Below are 23,951 nucleotides of genomic sequence, written 5' to 3' on the forward strand. Positions count from 1 at the left end.
CTGATTCAGTATTCACTTTGGCTTATTTTAGGGGCTTCCCTTGTGGCTCAGCTGGTAAAGAATCCATCTGCAATGTAGGAGACCTGGGTTCCATCCCTGGGTTGGGAAGAAACCCTGGAGAAAGGAAAGGCTACCCACTCCAGTATTCTGGCCTAGAGAATTCCATGCCTATACAGTCCATGGGGTCATAAACAATAGGAGGTAACTGAGCGACTTTAACTTTCACTTTTCACTTTCATAGCTCAGTTGGTAAAGAATCCACCTGCAAAGCAGGAGATCCGGGTTGGATTCCTGAGTCAGGAAAATCCACTGGAGAAGGGAGAGCCTACCCACTCCAGTATTCTTGGGCTTCCCTTGTGGCTCAGCTGGTAAAGAATCTGCCTGCAATGCAGGAGACCTGGTTTGATCCTGGGTTGGGAAGATCCCTTGGAGAAGGGAAAGGCTTCTCATTCCAGTATTCTGACCTGGAGAATTCCGTGGACTATCCATGTGGTCGCAAAGAGTCGGGGACACGACTGAGCGACTTTCACTTGGCTTATTTTAGGACACAGTTTACAACACCAGTGAGACTTGTACAAAACTTAACATTAAATTCTAACAATGTCACAGCTTTGAGTCCAAATAATATTCAAGCTCCTAATACTCTAATCCTTTATTAAAAAAAAATAATGGCTAACATTTATTATTTACTACATGATCAATCTTTCTGGCCACTTTAAACTGTATTCTTTCATTTAGTCCTCATAAATAACCTTAAGAGCCTTCCCTACTATTATCTTTATTTTACAGAAAGTATCAATACGGAGATTGTCTCTTGTCCAAGATCACACAGCCAATAAGTGATGGAGCAAGAATTCCAACCCATGACCTCTGCCTTCAGAGATTAAAGGGCTACTTTGTAAAACACTGGAAGCTGATTACAGGCTGCAAGAGCCTCTACGTTAAAAACGTGACATCATGTTGAATTTGCTGTGTTTTGTCTAGGCTCTTGAACCTAAAAAATGTCAGGTAATCTTTCCTAGTTGCAATTTGGGGACAGCAGCACCATTAATTTATTGAGGAATTCCGAATTAATACTTTTAGTACCGAATTTGGAACACAATGAGCACTCGGAAAACACTGCCCCTTAGTGTCTCCGCCGACGCCCGGCGTGAAGGCGCGCACCCTTCGGCGTCCGTGCACCGCCGGGGGCGCGGGAACGCTGTCCGCCGCAGGGGCGCCCTCAGAGAGCCTCGCTCGGCCCTGGGGCGCTCGCCGCCGCTCCCGCATTTAACACACAAAGTGCCTGTCGGCGCCCGAGCGCCGGGGAGCGGGCGGAGCGGGTGCAGAGCCCGGTCCCTCCAGGGTGTCCCCCCCGGACGCAGCCTGCCTTTCCCGAGGCCCCTGCCGGGACAGCCCCAGGAGGACGCCCCGCCGCCCCTCAGCCCCCGCCTCGACTCCGCCACTCACCTTAGGGCGCTCCTCGGACCAAGACGCGACCAGGCGCCCGGGGTCGACTCGTGCCGCTCCCTTCGGCCCCGCCCGCCGAAGCCCCCTCGGCCAATGGGCGCCCGGCGCGGACGGCAGCCACCTATTGGAAGGCCGTACGTCTTCCGGGGGGCGAGCAGAGCCCCGCCCCGCCCCGCTCGCCCCGGCGCTTCCGGGGCAGAAGCCGGCAGGCCGACGCGCGTCAGCTGGGATTGGCGGGCGGCGGCGGCGCGCGGCCTGCGGGTTGGTGGCCGCGGGTGGTCCGACTCCGCTCAGGGTGTGAGTCGGCACTAGCCCGGCCCCCAGCTCCAGCCCGGCCCCTGCGGTCCTGGCCCGGACGGGGCGGCCTGCTTCCGAGCGCCTGAGGGCGGGTTGCGCGTGACTGCTAGTCCGGCGGAGCCGGAGAGCGCAGAGGCCTGAGAAGTCTCTGAGGGCCGGGTGGCTGCTCGGGCGGGAAGCGTGGGGGCTCTCGGCCCCCAGGACTCCTCACCGCCGCCGTGCGAGCGGATCCTTCTCAGTTCGGGCTTCGGGGGCAGCCCGGAGGTAGGAGCTGCGGCCGAGCGGGAGGCTGCGGCGGCCTCACAAAGCGGGCCAGTTAACCTGTGTTCGAAGGCTGGTCACCCATCTGACGAGAGTTTGCAGATACATTTACTGGGACACGTGGTTTGAGAACCAAGAGAAGGAAGGAATGCAGTGCTACGCTATTAGTTATTTTAGACTCAAACGAGAAAATAGTATTTCATAAAAATTTTGTTTAGCGTCCTGAAAAAGTTCACCGAGCACCACCTGATAGTTATTATGAGCAGATTTTCAAACTCTTACCTGATTGTTCATATATAAAAGGAATAATGGCTTGGTGATTACTTGTCCATTAGCGTCTTACATGTTGAGTTCAGTTCAGTCGCTCAGTCGTGTCCGACTCTGCGACCCCATGAATCGCAGCACGCCAGGCCTCCCTGTCCATCACCAACTCCCGGAGTTACATCAAACTCACGTCCAACGAGTTGGTGATGCCATCCAGCCATCTCATCCTCTGTCGTCCCCTTTTCCTCCTGCCCCCAATCCCTCCCAGCATCAGAGTCTTTTCCAATGAGTCAACTCTTCGCATGAGGTGGCCAAAGTACTGGAGTTTCAGCTTCAGCATCATTCCTTCCAAAGAACACCCAGGACTGATCTCCTTTAGAATGGACTGGTTGGATCTCCTTGCAGTCCAAGGGACTCTCAAGAGTCTTCTCCAACACCACAGTTCAAAAGCACCAATTCTTCGGCGCTCAGCTTTCTTCACAGTTCAACTTTCACATCCATACATGACCACTGAAAAAACCATAGCCTTGACTAGACAGACCTTTGTTGGCAAAGTAATGTCTCTGCTTTTGAATATGCTATCTAGGTTGGTCATGACTTTCCTTCCAAGGAGTAAGCATCTTTTAATTTCATGGCTGCAGTCACCATCTGCATGTATTCATCTGTAAAACACACCTACCTTGGGGGGCTATGTGGATTCAATGAAATAGTATGTAAAAGTCTAACCAAAGCATTTTTAAACGACTGTCTCAGGGCATTATCCTATATACATGCAAACAAAAACCACAATAATTGACCAATAATAATTAACAAGTGAGTGAGCCCCAGGCCTAGCTCCTTAAGGCAGATTACTTAATTTCTGAGTAGCTAAACTGGAATTTGGTCCAGGCATCAGTTCAGTTTAGTCCCTCAGTCCTGTCCTGCCGGGAGCCGGTGAGGCATTCCACTCGTGACAAAGGTCATGAGGAAGGAGGCTCGGCATACGCAAAGGCGGGATCGAGCCTCAGGAGTCCGCCCGGATATTCTCGAGCATCTACCCCCAAAAAAACCAGAGTCTGCCTACTTTATTGCTTTGTGCTCTCACCTCTGACTTTACTGGGGGCTGTCCCCCACCACCATCTCGCTCTCTCTGTCAAAGAGTTAACTTACAGCTCCAATTAATAAAGTTCCTGGGCAATTAGGAGTGTTTAAGTCCAAAACCCTCAGATGGGTCTCTTACTCGCCTGACAAGTTTACCCGGACTCCTACAGCTATGCATACGATTGTTTACAGTCTCCCAGCCTCCCAGAGAGGCACGGGAAGCTTAAGATATTCAAATAGCTTAGAGCCTCTCAGAGAATTAGAAACTGTCAGAATAAGACTAGTAAAGGATTTCATTGATGAGTCAATGCTTGTTGCCAAGTTTTCACATCCCCTGAATTGTATCCTTGAATGTGTATTAATTAATAGTGGGTATGTAGAAAAAATAAGTAGTGGCCTTGGTGTTAGTAACTTTAGACCCTTAAGGTACTAAATTCTTTCTTTTGTTGTAAACCCATTACACATCCACCCTATAGGAATGCAATTTTATCTTTGGAAGATGGCGCCAAACCTTAAAATAATTACTCTTAGAGAAAATAAGTCTTTGTTGATAAGTCCTTGTCAAGAGTCATAAAATGTTAGTAGGCCTTCTGGCCAGAAGATGATGTAAATCACCTAAACCATTTGTATACGATAAATTTGCAGGAAAGAAACCCTGGTTTTTGATAAGAATCAAAGACTGCTGACTTTGCATCCCCTATTATCCTCTATGTGTAACTTAGGGTATAAAAGCCCCTGTTGAAAATAAAGCTACGGGCCTTGCTCACCAGCGCTTGGTCTCCCCATGTCATTCTTTTCACATTCTGGCTGAAGTCTCCATCTGGAGCGCGGAACCCATCATGCTTACTAATTATGCCTGGGCTTCTAAGACCCACTCGAGAAGGTGTCTAGGGTGAGGCACCTTCCGCTATTCGAGAGGGCGCCTGTGGCCTACGTAAGTGGTGCAAACTTCTTGTCTTGAAGTTTTATTGGTCTCCCGCGTAAACCAAGCTACTCAGCCTCTTTTCTCCACTAAATTTTCCTACTGAGCTATCCTCATTCTATTATTCTTTATATCTCTAATTAGCATATAAATAGTCGCCTAGGCCGTCTCTCCTTCGAATACCCTGGATCAGCTGGGGCTGGACCCCGGCACTGTCCGATTCTTTGCGACCCCATGAATCATAGCACATCAGGCCTCCCTGTCCATCACCAACTCCCGGAGTTCACTCAGACTCACGTCCATCAAGTCAGTGATGCCATCCAACCATCTCATCCTCTGTCGTCCCCTTCTCCTCCTGCCCTCAATCCCTCCCAGCATCAGTCTTTTCCAATGAGTCAACTCTTTGCATGAGGTGGCCAAAGTACTGGAGTTTCAGCTTTAGCATCAGTCCTTCCAAAGAAATCCCAGGGCTGATCTCCTTCAGAATGGACTGGTTGGATCTGCTTGCAGTCCAAGGGACTCTCAAGAGTCTTCTCCAACACCACAGTTCAAAAGCATCAATTCTTCGGCGCTCAGCCTTCTTCACAGTCCAACTCTCACATCCATACATGACCACTGAAAAAACCATAGCCTTGACTAGACGGACCTTTGTTGGCGAAGTACTGTCTCTGCTTTTGAATATGCTATCTAGGTTGGTCATAACTTTCCTTCCAAGGAGTAAGCGTCTTTTAATTTCATGGCTGCAGTCACCATCTGCAGTGATTTTGGAGCCCCCCAAATAAAGTCTGACACTGTTTCCACTGTTTCCCCATCTATTTCCCATGAAGTGGTGGGACCGGATGCCATGATCTTCGTTTTCTGAATGTTGAGCTTTAAGCCAACTTTTTCACTCTCCTCTTTCACTTTCATTAAGAGGCTTTTTAGTTCCTCTTCACTTTCTGCCATAAGGGTGGTGTCATCTGCATATCTGAGGTTATTGAGATTTCTCCCGGCAATCTTGATTCCAGCTTGTGTTTCTCCCAGCCCAGCGTTTCTCATGATGTACTCTGCATATAAGTTAAATAAGCAGGGTGACGATATTCAGCCTTGACATGCTCCTTTTCATATTTGGAACCAGTCTGTTGTTCCATGTCCAGTTCTAACTGTTGCTTCCTGACCTGCATACAGATTTCTCAAGAGGCAGGTCAGGTGGTCTGGTATTCCGGTTTCTTTCAGAATTTTCCACAGTTTATTGTGATCCCCACAGTCAAAGGCTTTGGCATAGTCAATAAAGCAGAAATAGATGTTTTTCTGGAACTCTCTTGCTTTTTCCATGATCCAGTGCATGTTGGCAATTTGATCTCTGGTTCGTCTGCCTTTTCTTAAACCAGCTTGAACATCAGGAAGTTCACGGTTCACATATTGCTGAAGCCTGGCCTGGAGAATTTTGAGCATGACTTTACTAGCGTGTGACATGAGTGCAATTGTGCGGTAGTTTGAGCATTCTTTGGCGTTGCCTTTCTTTGGGATTGGAATGAAAACTGACCTTTTCCAGTCCTGTGGCCACTGCTGAGTTTTCCAAATTTGCTGACATATTGAGTGTAGCACTTTCACAGCATCATCTTTCAGGATTTGAAATAGCTCAACTGGAATTCCATCACCTCCACTAGCTTTGTTCATAGTGATGCTTTCTAAGGCCTACTTGACTTCACATTCCAGGATGTCTGGCTCTAGGTGAGTGATCACACCATCGTGATTATCTGGGTTGTGAAGATCTTTTTTGTACAGTTCTTCTGTGTATTCTTGCCACCTCTTCTTAATATCTTCTGCTTCTGTTAGGTCCATACCATTTCTGTCCTTTATTGAGCCCATCTTTGCATGAAGTGTTCCCTTGGAAAAATCTCTAATTTTCTTGAAGAGATCTCTAGTCTTTCCCATTCTGTTGTTTTCCTCTATTTCTTTGCATTGATCGCCGAGGAAGCCTTTCTTATCTCTTCTTGCTATTCTTTGGAACTCTGCATTCAGATGCTTATATCTTTCCTTTTCTCCTTGGCTTTTTGCTTACCTTTTTTTCACAGCTATTTGTAAGGCCTCCCCAGACAGCCATTTTTCTTTTTTGCATTTCTTTTCCATGGGGATGGTCTTGATCCCTGTCTCCTGTACAATGTCACGAACCTCATTCCATAGTTCATCAGGCACTCTATCTATCAGATCTAGGCCCTTAAATCTATTTCTCACTTCCACTGTATAATCATAAGGGATTTGATTTAGGTCATACCTGAATGGTCTAGTGGTTTTCCCTACTTTCTTCAATTTCAGTTTGAATTTGGTAATAAGGAGTTCATGATCTGAGCCACAGTCAGCTCCTGGTCTTGTTTTTGTGGACTGTATAGAGCTTCTCCATCTTTGGCTGCAAAGAATATAATCAATCTGATTTCGGTGTTGACCATCTGGTGATGTCCATGTGTAGAGTCTTCTCTTGTGTTGTTGGAAGAGGGTGTTTGCTATGAGCAGTGCATTCTCTTGGCAAAACTCTATTAGTCTTTGCCCTGCTTCATTCCGTATTCCAAGGCCAAATTTTCCTGTTACTCCAGGTGTTTCTTGACTTCTTACTTTTGCATTCTAGTCCCCTATAATGAAAAGGACATCTTTTTTGGGTGTTAGTTCTAAAAAGGTCTTGTAGGTCTTCATAGAACCGTTCAGCTTTTTCAGCATTACTGGTTGGGGCGTAGACTTGGATTACTGTGATATTAAATGGTTTGCCTTGGAAACGAACAGAGATCATTCTGTCGTTTTTCAGATTGGTCCAGGCATACTGAACTCTAAAACTGGGCATTTAAACCGCAGGAAATGCAAAATGTGTTTCACAGGCTCTCTATCAGGCATCTACCTGTGCATAGATAGCATGGGGGACCAGAAACCAAAGACCCAATACATGTCCAGAAAGTTTACACAGTTAAACAGTGTGTGGGGAGGAGCAACTCCACATTAACCATTTCCAAAAAGTAGAAAATTGCTATCTCTCTTTATTAGAATTGAGCTGTAGGTACATTGCTCAGTAGTTTGCCTATTCTCTCACAGAATCTGGTAGAATTTTTTTACAAAATCAACATGGCTTTTTTTTTTTTTTAAAGGAGTTGCATAAAGTTACACATCACTTATGCCTCACTTCAGTTCAGTCACTCAGTCACGTCCGACTCTTTGCCACCCCATGGACTGTAGCACACCAGGCTTCCCTGTCCATCAGGAACTCCCGGAGTTTACTCAAACTCATGTCCATTGAGTCGGTGTTGCCATCCAACCATCTCATCCTCTGTCGTCCCCTTCTTCTCCTGCCTTCAGTCTTTCTCAACATTAGGGTCTTTTCCAGTGAGTCAGTTCTTTGCATCAGGAGGCCAAAGTATTGGAGTTTCAGCTTCAGCATCAGTCCTTCCAATGAATATTCAGGACTGATTTCCTTTAGGATTGACTGGACTGATCTTTTTGCAGTCCAAGGGACTCTCAAGTCTTCTTGAACACACTGATCATAGCAAATACCCTCTTCCAACAACACAAGAGAAGACTCTACACATGGACATCACCAGATGGTCAACACCGAAATCAGAAGGATTATATTCTTTGCAGCCAAAGATGGGGAAGCATTGCCTTTCTTTGGGACTGGAATGAAAACTGATCTTTCCTGGGCCTGTGACCACTGCTGAGTTTTCCAAATTTGCTGGCATATTGAGTGCAGCACTTTCACAGCATTATCTTTTAGGATTTGAAATAGCTCAACTGGAATTATCACCTCTAGTAGCATTGTTCGTTGTGATGCTCCCTAAGGCCCACTTGACTTTGCATTCCAGGATGTCTGGCATTAGTGAATGATCGCACTATCATGGTTATCTGAGTCATGAAGATCTTTTTTGTACAGTTCTTCTATGTATTCTTGCCACCTCTTCTTAATATCTTCTGCTTCTGTTAGGTCCATACTGTTTCTGTCCTTTATTGAGCCCATCTTTGCATAAAATGTTCCCTTGGTATCTCTAATTTTCTTTATGATATCTTTAGTCTTTCCCATTCTATTGTTTTCCTCTATTTCTTTGCATTGATTACTGAGCAAGGCTTTCTTATCTCTCCTTGCTATTGTTTGGAACTCTGCATTCAGATGGGTATATCTTTCCTTTTCTTCTTTGCCTTTCGCTTCTCTTCTTTTCTCAGTTATTTGTAAAGCCTCCTCAGACAACCTTTCTGCATTTCTTCTTCTTGGAGATGGTCTTGATCACTGCCTCCTGTACAATGTCATGAACCTCCATCCATAGTTCTTCAGGCACTCTATCACATCTAATCTCTTGAATCTGTCACTTCCACTATAATCATAAGGGATTTGATTTAGGTCATACCTGAATGGTCTAGTGGTTTTTCCCACTGTCTTCAATTTGTCTGAATTTTGCAATAAGGAGTTCATGATCTGAGCCACAGTCAGCTCCTGGTCTTTTTTTTTTTTTTTTTTCTGACTGTGTAGAGCTTTTCCATCTTCAGCTGCAAAGAATATAATCCCTCTGATTTCACTGTTGACCATCTGGTGACGTCCATGTGTAGAGTCATCTCTTGTGTTGTGGGAAAAGGGTGTTTGCTATGACCAGTGTGTTCTCTTGGCAAAACTCTGTTAGCCTTTGCCCTGCTTCATTCTGTACCCCAAGGCCAAATTTACCTGTTACTCCAGGTATCTCTTGAGTTCCTAATGTCCTATGATGAAAAGGACATCCTTTTGTTTTTGCTGTTGGCTCTAGAAGGTCTTGTAGGTCTTCATAAAACTGTTCAACTTCAGCTTTTTTGGCATTACTGGTCAGGGCATAGACTTGGATTACTGTGATACTGAATGGTCTGCCTTGGAAACGAACAGAGATCATTCTGTCATTTTTGAGATTGCACCCAAGTACTGCATTTCAGACTCTTTTGTTGACTATGATGGCTACTCCATTTCTTCTAAGGAATTCTTGCCCACAGTAGTAGATGTAATGGTTATCTGAGTTAAATTCACCCATTCCAGTCCATTTTAGTTCGCTGATTCCTAAAATGTTGACGTTCACTCTTGCCATCTCCTGTTTGACCACTTTGAATTTACTTTGATTCATGGACCTAACATTCTAGTTCCTATAACACTGCTCTTTACAGCATTGGACTTTACTTCCATCACCAGTCACATCCTCAACTGGGCATTGTTTTCGCTTTGCCTCCGTCTCTTCATTCTTTCTGGAGTTATTTCTCTACTCTTCTCCAGTAGCATATTGGGCACCTACCTACCTGGGGAGTTCATCATTCACTCTTCTATCTTTTTGCCTTTTCATACTGTTCATGGGGTTCTCAAAGCAAGAATACTCAAGTGGTTTGCCATTTCCTTCTCCAGTGGACCATGCTTTGTCAGAACTCTCCACCATGACCTCTCTGTCTTGGGTGGCCCTACACTGCATGGCTCATAGTTTCATTGAGTTAGACAAGGCTGTGATCCATGTGATCAGATTGGTTAGTTTTCTGTGACGGTGGTTTTCATTCTGTCTGCCTTCTGGTGGATAAGGATAAGAGGCTTATGGATGCTTCCTGATGGGAGAGACTGACAGAGGGGGAAACTAAGTCTCCATCTGATGGGCTCAGTAAATCTTTAATCCAATTTTCTGTTGATGGGCGAGGCTGTGTTCTCTCCCTGTTGTTTGACCCTAGACCAAACTACGGTAGGGGTAATGAGGATAATGGCGACCTCCTTCCAAAGGACTTGTGCATGTATTGTTGTATTCAGTGCCCCTGACCCTGCAGCAGGCCACTGTCGACCCACACCTCTGCTGGAGACTCCTGGACATTCACAGGCAAGTCGGGCTCAGTCTCCTGTGGGGTCACTGCTCTTTTCTCCTGGGTCCTGGTGGGCATGAGGTTTCATTTGTGCCCTCCAAGAGTCTGTTTTCCCAGTCCTGTGTAAGTTCTGTAGTCAAATCCCACTGGCCTCCAAAGTCAAAATTCCTGGGAGTTCTCAGTCCCTTTGCCTGATCCAGAGGTTCGGAAATCTGTTGTCAGTCCTAGAACTTTCTTAACAGTGTGAGAATTTATTTGGTATAATTGTTCTTCAGTTTGTGGGTTGCATGCTTGGTGGCTCTATGGTGGGTTTAGCCCTCCAAGAGGGCTTATGCCACATGCTGTTTGACCCTGGTCTGCTGCACCCAGACACTTATGCCTACAGGGAAGTTGTTGTTTCTTTGCCCTTTGCTCTTCATCAGTTGCCATATTTATCTTGGTTAGAAATAAGTTGGGCTAACTCAAAACCACTCTATTTCTATCAAAGTGGAATGCTAATATAAGCAAAACTGCAGGTTCAGAAAAAAATATATAACAAAATATTATTGGAAGCTATTATTGAGGGCTATGGACCAGACACAGGGCTAAGCATTTTACATGTATTAACTCATTTAATCCTGATAACAACCTCATAAGGTATGTACTATTATTACTGTGCTCACAAAAAAACTACCTGTGGTGTATAAAGCAACAGACAGGTCCCCTATCCAAATAGTTTGGAATAGGTAGAATAGATGGAAATTAGCTTTCTGTCTAAAGTTCAAGTATAGAAGAGACATATGGTGTATTTGGGGGCTTTACAGGTGCCTCAGTGGTAAAGAATCCACCTGCCAATGCAGGAGACATGGATTCGATCCCTGGGTCAGGAAGATCCCCTGAAGAAAGAAATGGCAACCACTCCAGTATTCATACCTGAGAAATCCCATGGACAGAGGAGCCTGGTGGGCTGCAATTCATAGGGTTGTGAAAGAGTCAGACATGACTTAGCAACTATACAATAACAACAGAGTTTATTTGACCAGCTATAGAAAGTCACCCTGAGGAGGAAAACTAGCTTCCCTACCAAGCCCTTACTGTGATCAGGATGAATATATTAACATATCTAAAAATGGAGTTTTCAAGAAAACAAAAACCAAAAAAATCCAAAATACAGATATAATGTATCCAGTATTTCTGCCAAGAGGCAGTAAATTTAGAAATAAAAAGCAAAATAAAAACATGCAAAAATACCCTCAACTACTTGAAATTAAAAAAAAAAAAATCAGTCCCCCAAACTCTGTTGGATCAAAGAGAATTAAATATTACATACTGAAGAAGGTTGACTCAATGGACATCAGTTTGAGCAAACCCAAGGAGATGGTGAAAGTCAGGGAAGCCTGGCATGCTGCAGTTCATGGGGTCACAAAAAGTTGGACATGACTTAGTGATTGAACAACAATAATTTCAAACATTAATATTAATAAGTATTAACATTAATAAGTTTAAAAAGTAGAGCCTTACCTATCAAAAGTAGGGAATATGGCAAATTACATACTTAGAAAACTTGACTCAGGAAAATTTATTACCTCAATTCAAGTCAGCAAATAATTATTAAATCCCTGCTGTAGGAAAATTTGTTGAAACTGGGACAGTTTATAAAGTGACCTCCCCACCCCGGCCTCCCCCATCCCCAGCCAATTTCAGAGCTGGATTTGATCCTGAACCTTTTATTTATATAATCCAAGTATTTTTTAGGTCAGTTTGAGTTAGCTTTCTCTCATTTAGAATGAAAGAGCTTTCACGGAATAAAGACCCCTTTTCTCTTGTGACACTTTCTTCTTTTGTTCTATGCAGCCATGGTCTGGAGTCAGGTGAAAACAGGAAAGAAGTGAGTGTTGGGACGGACATCCTAGCTGCAGGACTAAAGGACCTGAACATTTTCATCTGTGGTTATGGGAGACAAAGATAGTCTCAGCGTTCCCGGGCAGGTCCTGCACCTGGTTGGAGCAACTTTTTTGTGTAGTCCATTTACACGCATGTGGGGAGAAAACATGTATGAGAACCATCTATTTCTTTTGTTGTCACAAGTATCCTAAACACCCAGAACTGTGCTTAAATGAATATCCTTAAGGTCAAGCTGTGTTTTCTACTTTCAACTTCCATGAAATTCTCCAGTATCCTTTCAATAAGCCTTCTTCATGTCCTTTAAATGGGTTTCTGTTTCTTGTAATCAATCCCTGGCTCTCACAGAAGTACATCCTCATCCCCCCGAGGAAATTGTTTCCATGCTTAAACAAATGGAACTAATATCAATGATGATATTTACTATACCTCTTGTCAAGGAAGGAGGCAGAGGACTTTGCATAAAGCATTAAAGATAATTGAGCCTTAGTTTCCTCACCTGTGATTTGAGATTAAGTTATGGTAATCAAAGCAGTATAGTACTGGCACGAAAGCAGACGTATGAATCAATGCAACAGGATAGAAAGTCCAGAAATGAACTCATGGATATATGGTCAGCTAATCTATGACAGAGAAGGCAAGCTGGACAGCTATATGGTAAAGAATAGAATTAGAACATTCCACAACACCACACACAAAAATGAACTCAACATGAATTAAAGAACTAAATGTAAGACCAGATACTATCAAATTCTCAGAGGAAAACACAGGCAGAACACTTACAGCAGCAATATTTTTTTGGATCTGTCTCCTAGAGTAATGGAAATAAAAACAAAAGTAAATAAATGGGACCTTATCAAACTCAAAAGCTTTTGCACAGCAGAGGAAACCCATAAACAAAATGAAAAGACAACCTTCAGACTGGGAGAAAACATTTGTAAATGATGCTACTGACAAGGGATTAATTTTCAAAATTAATTTTGAAAATTTCAGCTCATGAGACTAAATATTAGAAGAAAAAAAAAACAGCTCAATCAAAAAAAAAAAAAAAAAAAAGCACAGGCAGGAAACGTAAACATTTCTTCAGAGAAGACATACAGATGGCCAACAGGCATGTGAAAAGATGCTTAACATTGCTAATTATTAGAGAAATGCCAATCAAAACTACAATGAGGTATCACCTCACACCAGTAAAAATGGACATTATTAAAAAATAAAAACAATAAATGCTAGAGAAGGTGTGGAGAGAAAGGAACCCTCCTACATCATTAGTGAGAATGTGAATTGGTGCAACCACTGTGAAGAACAGTATGGAGGTTCCTTGAAAAAGTAGAAACAGTTACTATAAGATCATGCAGTTCCACCTCTAGGCATATATCCAGAGAAAACTAATTCCAAAAGGTACATGCAGACCAATGTTCACATTGGCCCTATTCACAATAGCCAAGAGATGTAAACAGCCTAAATGTCCATCAACAGATGAATATACAGATCTGTCCATCAACAGATAGAGCTGTGAATATATTCAGTGGAATTATATACATATACATATTCAGTGGAATATTACTCAGCCATTAAAGAGAATAGAATAATGCCACTTGCAGCAACATGGGTGGGCCTAGAGATCATCATCTTAAGTGGAGTAAGTCAGGGGAGACAAGCGTCACATGATATCACTTATATGTGGAACCAAAAAAAATAATATAAATTAACTTGTTTACAAAACAGAGACTTATAGACATAGAAAGCAAGTGTATGGTTACCAAAGAGGGTATCAACTGGTAGGAAGGGTAGGAAGGGAGAAGAGATAAACTAGGAGTTTGGGGTTAATGTATATACACTACTAGAGAGAAAACAAGTAGACAATAGGTCCCTACTGTGTATACAGGGAACTCTACTCAAAATACTGTAAACCTATAAGGAAAGGAATCTGAAGAAGAATGTCGTATATACACACACATATACATCATATCGCTGAATCACTTTGCTGTGCACCTGGAACTCATACAACACTGTAACTGTACTTCAATTAAAAAAAACAACTGTTTTTAAATAAGAGCATCTTCTTTGCAGGGTGAGACCATGGCTGCAGAGGCTGGAGCTGGCAGTTTTTGGCACTGGTGGGCACACAGAACTGGTAGTGGGGGGTTGGAGAAGAGCCCTTGAGGGAGCACACAAGTGAGGGTGTAGAGCAGAGGTCCCCAAATCTCCCACACATCTGCCTTGTGGAAGGGAAGCATTTTAAAATACAGACTTCAAGCCCTATCTTGAAACTCCTAAATCAGGATCTTTGGAGGTAGGAAGAAATGTGATTTCTGGATGATGTCCTGTAGCTAATCTAAAACCAGTCTAACAAGTGCTTAACTGCTATCAGAAAAGAAGAGGAATCAAGGCTTGTGTAAGAAGAGACTGGGCCAAAGGCATAGTCAAGTGTTAAGACTCAGTGGGTAAAATACTTAATTGTCCAAGGTATTTATTTCTGTTACTTACTTCTTGTGCTATCTGCTATATTGGTTAAAGTTTATGATATTAAAAAAAAAAAAACTAAGTATGCTTTTAAGAAAATTTAGGGCAACTGAATAGCAAAATGTGTTCTACCAGTGTATAGAAAATATTCATGTTAGATCCAACCAGTTCATCCTAAAGGAGATCAATTCTGGGTGTTCATTGGAAGGACTGATGTTGAAGCTGAAACTCCAGTACCTTGGTCACCTGATGTGAAGAGCTGATTCATTTGAAAAGACCCCGATGCTGGGAAAGATTGAGGGCAGGAGGAGAAGGGGATGACAGAGGATGAGATGGTTGTATGGCATCACCAACTCAATGGACATGGATTTGGGTAAACTCCGGGAGTTGGTGATGGACAGGGAGGCCTGGTGTGCTGCAGTTCATGGGGTTGCAAAGAGTTGGACACAACTGAGCGACTGAACTGAACTGAGACCATAATTAAAATAAACTAAAAGAGCAAATAAAGCTCAAATTATATTTGTTGTTCATATATCAAAATATTCAGGTGAAAATTAAGACCAACTAACAATACAATCATTGTAAATTATATAACTGATAAAAATGAAATATTAGTCACTCAGTTGTGTCCCACTCTTTTCAATCCCATGGACTATAGTCCACCAGGATCCTCTGTCCATTCTCCAGGCCAGAATACTGGAGTGGGTTGCCATTCCCTTCTCCAGGGGTCTTGCCCACTCAGGAATCAAACCCAGGTCTCCTGCATTGCAGGTGGATTCTTTACTGTCTGAGCCACCAGGTAAGCCAATTTCCCATGGTAAAGAACATTCATGGAATGTTTAATATAGTCCAGGGTTAGATGTCAGGACCAAACAGAATGCCCCATCAAGGACAGCAATAGAATCTCCATCTGGGTGTGGGCGGCCATGCTGGCTCTCCTCTCCTCTTGGTATCTGAGGATCAGGAGACAATCGGCCAAGCCAGCCCACGGTTGCGGCTAACAGAAACCACACTGGGTGCTTCATGTGTGGCTGAGCACGGTTAGTAGCGACTTGCTATCTCCACTGTGAAGACAGCTTTTGAAGTTAAAGAAATTTCCTGTTGTGTTTAGGTTCACAAATGGTCAGAAGAACAGTAATGTTTGACTGTAAGGTGAAAGCAAGCAGAAGGAAGTGCCTGTCTCAGTCAGCAGAAATCAGGTTGAGTGTTTGTGTGAAAGAAAGAACTCCACACACACACTGAAAAAAGGAAGGACCAACCACAGCCCGCATCTTGCGTGATAAGCAAGGTAACTCTGATGGACTTGTTTTGTAATTTCAGGCAAGTATGTAAAACAGTGATCAACAAATGACAACCTATGTGCCAAATTAGGTACCCCACACTTTTTGTAAATACACTTTGTTGGAACATAGGCATACTCATTAACCAGTGTACCATGACGCTCCCACACTGCAATGTCATGATTGAGAAATGGCAAAAGACACTATGTGGCAATCTGAAAACATTATTCTCTGAATGTTTATAGTAAAACTTTGCTATCTTTGTTCTAAAACATTTCACAAATGGGTAAAAGAGGAGAGTGAAAAAGCTGGATTAAAACTCAACATTAAAAAAAAAAAACAAACAACTAAGGTTGCAATATCTAGTCCCATCACTTCATGGCAAATACAAGGGGAAAAGTGGAAACAATGACAGATTTTCTTTTCTTGGCCTCCAAAATCATTGCAGACAGTGACTGCAGCCAGAAATTGAGACACTTGCTTCTTGGAAAGAAAGCTATAGCAAACGTAGGCAGCATATTAAAAAAGCAGAAACATCAGTTTGCTGACAAAGATCTGTATAGTCAAAGCTATGGTCATGTATGGATGTGAGAGTTAGACCATAAAGCAGACTGAGAGCTGAAGAATTGATGCTCTTGAACTGTGGTGCTAGAGAAGACTCTTGAGAGCCCCTTGGACTGCAGGGAGATCCAACTAGTCAATCCTTAAAGAAATCAACACCCTGAAGAGTCATTGGAGGGACTGATGCTGAAGCTGAAGCTCCAATACTTTGGCCACCTGATGCGAAGAACTGATGCATTAGAAAAGACCCTGATCCTGGGAAGGAAGGCAAAAGTAGAAGGGGGTGGGAGAAGATGAGATGATTAGATAGCATCACCAACTCAATGGACATGAATTTGAGCAAACTGGGATATACTGAAAGACAGGGAGGCCTGGCATGCTGCAGTCCATGGGGTTGTAAAGAGTTGGACACGACTCAGTGACTGAACAGCAACAATAGCAATTTTAAAGAGATAAACTCAAGCTTGAGATATTTCCTTGGGTTATGGGTATCAAACACATGGGGAGGTGAAGCCACTTGAGAAGGAACAAAGTCTAAGAGAATTCAACTGGACCAGGACCTTTGACTTATGAGGTCAGTTTCTCCTGCAGAGAATGAACTTTGTTCACGTTGTTAAATACTCCAGCTCAGAGAACACGGCCCTGCACTTGGATAAGCTAAAGTGCAAAGCAATTGTGACATAGTTTGTCTTTTACAAATCTCACCTCTTGTTTCTGGTTTCACATTTTCTCCCTTAAGAACTTGGAACTATTGTGTTTTCATAAATGCATCAGTTGGTAAGGGTCTGCTCTGCGTCAGAGATAATTCTAAAATATTTACATTCACACTCTGACTACTGCTTTATCTCCTTCCCCCTGTTCTGTTGTCGAATTAGACCCCTTAATTTCTTGCTGGGCACAGCAGTGTCCAGAATAACAGACATTCCAGGTGCTCTGTTGGTTAGAGCTCCAAATGGACTTGGATCCTGCTAATCAGATGTACTTGTGAGAGATCCGAAGAGATGCCAAAGTTGTGCTTTCACTGCTTCTGCCATTTGAGTAAGTTTCTGTCTCCCATTGCCCTGCCCCAGTCGTGATCCTGATGGTTTTCCAGTAGCTATAGGAACATCTGCATTGGTGGCCCCCACCCCCCTGCCCCGTCGTCCTGTTCTGAAAGGATATCTTCAGCCTTCCAGCTGATTCCCTAAGCCGTGGCAAAACCTGTACTAAATCTTTTTCTGATTAGACTAGTTGAAACGGCTTCTGTTCTTTCCAAGTGAATGGTGACTGGTCCAAAGTTTGGAATTTAAAAGTAAGGTGATACCCTGAAGGATATTGATGGACACTTTCTTGACCTGGCTATCTAAGAAGCAGTTGGTAAGGACAGCAGCAGCTGGCTCTCCTTCTCCACAGGTTCCACCTCCACCAATTCAATCGCAGAACCTGAGGGTGCTGAGGGCCACCCGGATCTCTGCTCAGGAAAGGCCAGAGAATCTCAAGGTGTAGCAGAGAATCTCCACCTGTGTCAAAGAATCTAAAATATTTGTGAACCTAATAATTTGGTGCTTCACAGTGTTAAAAATCCACTATATCAGTACCTCCACACTGAAGCAATGGTAAGAATTTGCTCTGAAGCGACTTGGTGGCCCTAATTCCTAGACAAGAACATGTCCAAAGCCTTCTGGGCTTGGCAAGAAGAATCAGCCCAGCAGTGCAGATCAGGTTAAGGGTGTAGCCCTACCTTTCAAAATCCTTATTTTAGGGCATCATGGAAGCCTCCCGTGATAGTTTTGAGGGCTCCCATAAAAAAGTACCACAAATTGGGTGGCTTGAACTACAGACATTTATTATCTTACAGTTTTAGAGGCTAGAGTTTGAGATCAGGGTGTCGGCAGGGCTGTTTCTTCTGAGAACCGCCAGGAAAACCTGTCCCGTGGCTCTCCCCTGGCTGTTGGCGGTTCACTGACAACCTCTGGCGTTTCTTGTCTTGTGGCTGCATCACCCTGATCTCTGCCTTTATCTTCATGTGGCATTGTCATTGTGTGTGTGGCTGTGTCCAGATTTCCCCTCCTTTTGTAAGGACACAGGTCATATTGGGTTAGGGCTCACCCCAATGATCTCATTTCAACTTGATGGCCACTGTGAAGATCTTGTCTTCAAATAAAGTCACATACTGTGATACTGGGAGTTAAGATCAAGCATATCTTTTTAGGATGGAGGACACAATTCAACCCATACTACTACTACTACTACTAAGTCACTTCAGTCGTGTCCGACTCTGTGCGACCCCATAGATGGAAGCCCACAAGGCTCCCCCATCCCTGGGATTCTCCAGGCAAGAACACTGGAGTGGGTTGCCATTTCCTTCTCCAATGCATGAAAGTGAAAAGTGAAAGTGAAGTCACTCAGTCGTGTCTGACCCTTAGCGACCCCATGGACTGCAGCCTACCAGGCTCCTCCGTCCATGGGATTTTCCAGGCAAGAGTACTGGAGTGGGGTGCCATTGCCTTCTCTGAATTCAAACCATTGACATCATCATTAGACTGAAAAACAGCTGTGCAGACTGTAGCAGGTAGGAAGGAATGAAAACCATGTCTGTGGACTTCTGTTGATAAACGTAAACATACATGTGTATGTGTGTGTGCACGCGTGCATGTGTGTGAGTGTGTGTATAATTTCTAGATTATTTCTTTGGGTTCAATTTTTATACAGAAACTGACCAGAAGAAAAACTGCATGCTTATTAAGAGGAAATTCTTTACCAGAAAAACCATAAACCTGGCCTGCCAAAGCCTGACTTTCTTGAGTCAGTCTCAATGCAAACTTAAGTACCAAACTTAAACTAGCAAAAAGCAGGACGTGAGTTTGCAGCCCCAAGAACAGAAGACACTCCAATGCCCAATGGAGTGCGACGGAGGAGACTAATGGACCAAGAGGGACCACCAAGTAAACAAAGCCAGTGGTCCTGGAGATGACAGAGGAAGCAGAGGGTTTTGGATGGGCTAACCCAGGAAATTATAATAGTCTATTGCCAGGGCAGACACCTCTGAAATTCCTGCCCATTACAATAATTTTTTTCTGAAGAAAACCTTTTACTATAGTTATCCTGTCCCTATTCCACCATAGAACTGTGTGTGTGTGTGTGTGTTAGGCATGGGGGAATAACTTACCAGTCACTTCCTGGATCACCTGTCCATAAGTAGCCACATCTGGACCTAATGGAGAGAAATTTGTGTTCTCCTAACGAAGACACAAAGAGAACTTTGTGTCACTCAGATATCCTGACCTAAACCAGAGCTGGGTTTAGTCTCTGAATGGAAATTTGAAGTCATCTCTTAGGTAAGGTATGAGTTTTCTCTCTAGGATAAAGGGTGCTCACAAATCTCAAGGATGGAAACCGTGATCTATGGCAGACTGCTAGACGTCCTCCAATAGCTATTCTTCCCCTTTCTTTTAATCTATGGCAATAGAACCCCCAATATTTTATCTGGACACAAGATCACTCCAAATAAAGACCGCTATATTTCTGAGCTTTCCATACAGCTACAGCTGTGGTTATGAATTAGTTTCTGTCAATCAGCTGCTCTCTGGAAACATTCAGAAAGCAAGAGCCAGGAGAGGCGATGAGGAGGCCTCTGGTTTGCCTGCAGTGGCTTCTTGACCAGAGAGGCTTTCCTGGGCATTGTAGAGACAAAGTAGTTTTAAAATTGGTAACCATAGGAGCAGCTTCCTAAATGGACAGGGGGCTTCCCAAACATAGAAGACACAATAGGTCTCTTGGTGTCCCAGTGTTATGGTACAACTGAGATTTACTTTTGAGACCTCAAACTATAACTGATTTTGTCTTCCCTTACAGTTCTTTAGGATCTTTAAGACTCTGGAAAATTCCTTTTCTATTTAAACTAGCAGAGGGAATTTTCTGGGGGTCCAGCGGTTAGGACTCTGCACTTTCACTGCCAAAGCTGCGGGGTCAATCTCTTGTCAGGGGACTAAGATCCAACAAGTCACCCGGCACAGCTAAATTAAAGAAAGAAAACCCAGGGCGGGGCTAGCAGAGTGTCTATTCACTGCAATTGAATGTGTCCAATACAGATTGGAGTTATTTTTTAATTTTATGGATAAAGAAACTAAGGCTTAGAGACAGTAGTGAGCTGGTTAACCAGTTCTCTATGAGGAAACAGTGCCCACATCTGTAGCATTTGACACCATCTGTGGAAAATACTCCTACCATGACTGGTTTCAAGTCTCCAAAGGTTTAAAAGCCTTTAGGCAAAATTCAGAAAAGTTTAACAGTTGGCCCTTGCAAGCTGGCTCCTGTTCAAACACACCATGCTTACAGAATTTAAGTAACTTCCCCAACATACCAAGTCAGTAACTATTTAATAAAAAGATTGAACACGTAGTGATATTTATTTTGTCTTAAAAATCATTGCAGTTTATCAGGAGAGTTCTGGGCTGCCAGTGTAACACTAACAGAAATGTACATCACGTGGTATAAATGCTCCCAGTGTGCCCAGAGATTTCCTGAATGAACGTTGAGACAGTAGGTGAGGCAGGATTGGGGTGAGTAGTCTTTACCGATAGTATTACATGCATGTGACATAAAGGGGGTTTAAACAGCTTAAGATCATCAAAATTGCAAGTGGGACTTAAGGAATGAGAGATATAATTCATAAATTGAAAATTTTAAAGTTGGTGCTTCTTGACTGCTGTGAAACTGAGTTTGCGGTTGGGGTAGTTATGCCACAGACCTACTAGAGAATTCCTGAAGACCACAAAGTGCATGGAAACTGGGCTTCCTTCAAGCATGTTTATATTTTCATAGTATTGCTTTTTGATGTTAAATGAGCAATAGTGAAACCTATCGAGTACTTCCTGTTTTTTTCTTGGGTAGGGGGTTATGAAGAAGTTTGTCGCTTTGTCTAAAGAACTGGACCTGGTCACTGATCGAACCTCCTGATAACAATGACCCCAGGCATCTATTTTTTCCCTTTTGTTGTGACAGTGATGGCCCAGCTGAGGCAAAGTCTATTTAGGTAAGTGCTCAGAATAAACCTTACAATGAGATGACAGACCTTCTTTTTAAATTTTTGAGCAAAGAGCTAAATAATCTGCTAAAATAAGAGTTAAATCATGCAACATTTCTTAGATCTTAGCATTCAAAAATTATAAGACTGTACTGTATGGCACAAGGAACTATATTCAATATCCTGGGATAAACCATAGTAGAAGAGAATATGAAAAATGTGTGTCTGTGTGTGTATATATATAACTGAAGTGTATATATAAGTATAAAACAAAATTTCTCACTTTGCCATACAGCAGTAGTTAAGACAACATTGTAATTCAACTATACTTCAGCAAAAAATAAATTTAAAAAAATTATCGGGTGAAAGTGGAGGGAAAGAGAAGTACAAAGGAGAGGAGGTGGGTAAAGAAAGAGCGGAGGCTCAGACATGGGCCTACTCTCTCCTCGCGGGGAACACACTAATCCCCACGGGCTCCCGGGGCTCTGGGTGCTGTAGGGCCGACCGGTGGGGTCCTCTGGGATCTGCCAGGGAGACGTGGGGAGTTCTCGTTCTCTGGTCAAGTGACCGGACAGGCTTCGCTTCTACACATCGCAGAATAATAAAAGTATAGTGAGACTAGAGAGTTCTCAAATACGCTATTTCTTTATATACAAAGAATATAAATCAAAAGGGCAAAGTATTCTGAGATCAAGAGAATTTCTTACAAAGTAATGTGGGGTTATGTGAATCCAGTAGAAACATTTGACCTGGTTTCCTTCTATGAAGAAAGCTTTATTAAGTAGTTAAAAAATATCACTGCTTGACAAGTGAGAACAAATGCTAAGAAAATAGATATTTTAAAGAGAAATGCAAAGACACAATTTTACCTAAAATGCCGCTGCTTTAAAGATAGAGACTAATTTTAATTCCTACAACATCAGTCACTAGTTGTGATAGTATCTTTTGTTTTAATATTTCTTTCACTCATCCTGATGTCTTCATTGAGGAATTTGTCACCTCCCCAACCTCTTGTTTATAGTATTAGGTTAGTGCAAAAGTAATTGCAGTTTTGAACTGTGAATTTTAAATCATTATAACTAGGCTCAAATACATCTTTATTAGTCAAATAGGAACCATGACAATCTATACATTTTTGCCAATGAGAAGTAAGTTGGTTTATTTCTGTAGCATAAAAATCTGTGCTTCAGGATTCAGCGAACTCTTGGAAAGCATTTTCTGCCTCCTGCTGGTTCTGGAGGCATTTTCCCTGCAAAAAGTTGTTGAGATGTTTGAACAAGTGGCAGTTGGTTGGCGAGAGGTCAGGTGAATATGGCGCATGAGGCAAAACTTCATGGCCCAATTCATTCAACTTTTGAAGCACTGGTTGTGAGACATGTGGTCAGGTATTGCGGAGAATTGGGCCCATTCTGTTGGCCAGTGTTGGCTTCAGCTTCTGTGCATCCCCTCAATTTGCTGGGAGTACTTCTCACATGTAATGGTTTCACCTGGATTCAGAAAGCTATAGTGGATCAAATGAGCAGCAGACCACCAAACAGTGACCAGGACTTTTTTTTTTTTTTGGTGCATGTTTGACTTTGGGAAGTGCTTTGGAGCTTCTTCTCAGTCCGGTCCAGCCACTGAGCTGGTCACTGCCGTTTGTTGTGTAAAATCCACTTTTCATCACACGTCACAATCTGATCAAGAAATGGTTAATTACTGTTGCATAGGATAAGAGAAGACTACACTTCAAAATTACTTTTTAAAAAAATTTTTGGTCGGCTCATGAGGCATCCACTTATCTAGCTTTTTTACTTTTTCAATTTGGTTCAAGTGCTGAATGACCATAGGATGGTCAATGTTGAGTTCTTCAGCAGCTTCTCATGTAGTTGTAAGAGGATCAGCTTCGATGATGGCTCTCCATTGGTCGTTGTCACCTTCCGATGGCCAGCCACTGCGCTCCTCATCTTCAAGGCTTTGCAAAACTTTGAGCCACTGTTGCACTGTACTTTCATTAGCAGTTCCAGGGCCAAATGAGTTGTTGATGGTGTGAGTTGTCTCCACTGTTTTATGACCCATTTCGAACGTGAATTAAAAAATCACTTGAATTTGCTTTTGGTCTAACATCATTTCTATAGTCTAAAATAAATTTACAGTTCAGTTCAGTTCGGTCGCTCAGTCATATCTGACTCTTTGCGATCCCATGAATCGCAGCACGCCAGGCCTCTCTGTCCATCACCAACTCCCGGAGTTCACTCAGACTCACGTGCATGGAGTCGGTGATGCCATCCAGCCATCTCATCCTCTGTCGTCCCCTTCTCCTCCTGCCCCCAATCTCTCCCAGCATCAGAGTCTTTTCCAATGAGTCAACTCTTCGCATGAGGTGGCCAAAGTTCTGGAGTTTCAGCTTTAGCATCATTCCTTCCAAAGAAATCCCAGGGCTAATCTCCTTCAGAAGGGACTGGTTGGATCTCCTTGCAGTTCAAGGGACTCTCAAATGCTGGGCTGGAAGAAGCACAAGCGGGAATCAAGATTGCCGGGAGAAATATCAATAACCTTAGATATGCAGATGACACCACCTTTATGGCAGAAAGTGAAGAGGAACTAAAAAGCCTCTTGATGAAGGTGAAAGAGGAGAGTGAAAAAGTTGGCTTAAAATTCAACATTCAGAAAACTAAGATCATGGCATCTGGTCCCATCA

At 43.2% G+C, this 23,951-nt stretch overlaps 1 pseudogene; it reads right to left on the reverse strand.

Annotated features, from left to right (window-relative positions):
* Positions 1-1,757: 1,757 nt before the first annotated feature.
* Positions 1,758-23,383, reverse strand: LOC133252175 (histone-lysine N-methyltransferase SETMAR-like; annotated as a pseudogene).
* Between the last annotated feature and the right edge of the window lie 568 nt (positions 23,384-23,951).

The sequence above is a fragment of the Bos javanicus genome, chromosome 7 (genome assembly GCF_032452875.1).
Source record: "Bos javanicus breed banteng chromosome 7, ARS-OSU_banteng_1.0, whole genome shotgun sequence".
Taxonomy (NCBI): Eukaryota; Metazoa; Chordata; class Mammalia; order Artiodactyla; family Bovidae; genus Bos; species Bos javanicus.